Here is a 2,907-nt window from a genome sequence, read left to right as displayed (position 1 = left end):
ACAGGCATAAATCCGCTCAACTGTGTCCCCAGGCTGTCTTGAGCTAGCTTAGCTCCTAAGAGCTCCAGCCCTGTGGTCCAGGATTCGCCGTGGCTCACAGCCAGTCTCCTTTCTCCCTGTGTTCCTCACGCTCCATGTCAAGCTATCCCAGGACCAGGGCAATCTGTGTGTGTCTGTTGTAAAAGGATAGCCAGCCAATTCTGGATGATCAGTCTGTAATCAGAGAGTCTGTCAAGCCAGCATGGAACTGAAGGCAGAGCAGTCCGAAGGATGTGCCCATGCCTAGCAGCAAGTTCCGAATAACCAGAGTGTCCAGGTCCTTCATCCCACCACATGCCCAAAGTCAGCTCCCAGGTGGAGTCAGTCTGCCTCTCAGACTGTTACGGGATGCATAGATCTAATGCATAGGTCTGTGTACTACTCTTAACTCATTGCAATGAAAGCATGAACATAGTGTGGTCCATGAGAAGGTAGAATCAAGAAGCTTGCTCTGCAAAGCACCACTCTCTTTCCCCCTCCCTCCCTCCCTCCCTCCCTCCCTCTCTCCCTCCATCCTTCCCTCCCTCCCTCTCCCCACCCACCCTCTTGCCTTTGTCCTCCTGTGTGGCTTCTCCCTGGAGAAACCCTGCCTTCAAGAGCTTTGCCCGATCTCACTTCTGTGGTCCTTTCCTGGCCTCACTCTCATGCACTCAGACTCTAAAATGGCTCTAACTGGGCTAAGCCTCTCCCTTCTCTCCATGTCTGCTATAGCCCTGGTCTTGAACACAGGACAGTGAAGAACTCTGGGCACGTGGTTTATCCTGCTAAACCCATGGACACCACCACAGGACACACTGCGGGCCAGGGCAGGGCACCCTTCAGACTCTGCCTCTCCTCCTCTCCCGGTAGCAGAGCTTAGCCACCTGATCCACATGAGCTGTGCTGCTCACACCTCTGACCTGTCGGCCACAGGCATAAAAAAAGGAAGATGGCTAACCTTTGGCAGGGCTGAGGAGAAACAAAGGTCATAGTAATTCTAACTAGGAGTACCTCCTCCATCTGACATACACAAAGAAAGTACCAAAAATATATATACCATCTTCGCCACACATATTCAAACAAAGCACAAAATTGAATGTTGTGATCTGGTCTCCTTCGAGATGGAAGGGGCTCCTCTACCTTGCAGCCAGGCATTTCAGAAACCTCATGGACATATGGAGGAAACAGTCACTTCACACACACACACACACACACACACACACACACACACACAGACACACACACACAAAAAGGTGGGCCACTGCCACACTGCTGTCACAATAGCTTCTATCATAGTTGTCACTGAGCTGCAGCTGACTGTGCCCTTTCTCTCACATTAGTATTAAGCCGATCCTTTTATCCTGGCTTAATGTCACTCATTCCGTGAGCTTTGCGTTCCCTAATCTCCATTAAATCTGAGTCTGAAAAAACCATAGTCATCTCAAAAGACCTGGCTGCAGTTAACCTGTACAAAGCCACTGCACAGTAGCCCCAGTTTGCTTTGACAACCTCTAGATGCTGGGGGCGGGGGGTTGTTGAAATGTCAACATTCTACTCCTCTGGATCAGGGACCACGCACAGTGGTCACAGCTCTCCCTTCAATGACTCATGAGCTCTGCCTGGTGGCTCCTAATGGCCCAGCCAAGGGAATTCTTGCAAGGGTAATCTTCAAATGCCAGAAAGCAAGGCAGGAAGTCAAAGCCGGGCTTTGTGCTCATTTCGGGGAATGACCACACCCGCTCTGAGCTCACACCCACTGCTCTATCCTCTGTGCACCCACAGCTGAGAGGATTTGGCAGAGGAGGCCCTTCTACCCGTGCCCAAGAGCTGCAGGCTCTGGTAAAGGTAGACTGGGAAACCTCCCAGCCCCTCATGGGACCAATCAGACAGAAGCCACAGCAGCAACTGAAGCATCCCTAATTCCCCAACAGTCATGACAGCAATGTCTTCCCAGAAGTCCTGCTGCACAAGTGTTGGGCATACTGTACACCTGATACTCAGCACCGAGCATAGCTAACCTTTGGCAAGACTGAGGAGAGAGAAAGAGAGAGAGAGAGAGAGAGAGAGAGAGAGAGAGAGAGAGAGAGAGAGAATGGTAATGCTAACTATAGGCACTTCCTCTGAATCTTACAGGGATGAGAACCCTGACTTTTAAGACTCATAGAGTCCCTTCAAGGTACTTATTACAAAGAGAACTGGTTTCTAGAAAGGGGACCTGAAGCCCAGCCTGCTGAAGGGATGGGACAAGCCCATAGTTGCTTCTAGATCCTTGAGCTACCTACTATTTTCCAGCCCTGAGACTAGCCTTCCACAGTCACACCAGCGTCCTCAGGTAGATGCTATTATACTCTTGGAGTGGCTGACGCCCCACTCCCAGGCAATAAGCACCATGCCAACAGAGAAGCATCAGGTTCAGCTGACCCACTGGCTGTTCTAGGCCAGTGAGCATCCCAGATCCAACACGAGGTTGAGTGTGCCTGGGAAGAGAAGTGAAAGGAGAGAGGTCTTAGCCAGGAAACTGAATTAAACAGCTCCAGGACTTACAAGCTCTTGATGCTAAAAGGCTTTAGCCTTTCAAAGCAATGGAGCCAAGAGGGGCTGCCCATATCCCACACACACACACCACACACATCGTTGCTGTGGTAACGTGTGGATGGGCAGCTAGTACGATACCACAGGCACTTGGAAACACGTCCTTGTGCTGGGGCCAAGGAATCTCCAGTGAAGGGTGACTCAAAAGGGTTTTAGTGTCTCTGAGAGGCTCTGGTGCCCCCTGTCCCCTCAGCCTTCCCATCTGTCCTTATGGCTGCTGTTCAATCACACAATCCGATTCTGTTTCTGCTTCAACGAGCTAGCTAGTAAGGTCCAGGCTTTACTCTTAGTAAAACA

The sequence above is a fragment of the Mus musculus genome, chromosome 13, assembly GCF_000001635.26.
Source record: "Mus musculus strain C57BL/6J chromosome 13, GRCm38.p6 C57BL/6J".
NCBI lineage: Eukaryota > Metazoa > Chordata > Mammalia > Rodentia > Muridae > Mus > Mus musculus.
This window is presented reverse-complemented; position numbering follows the sequence as displayed.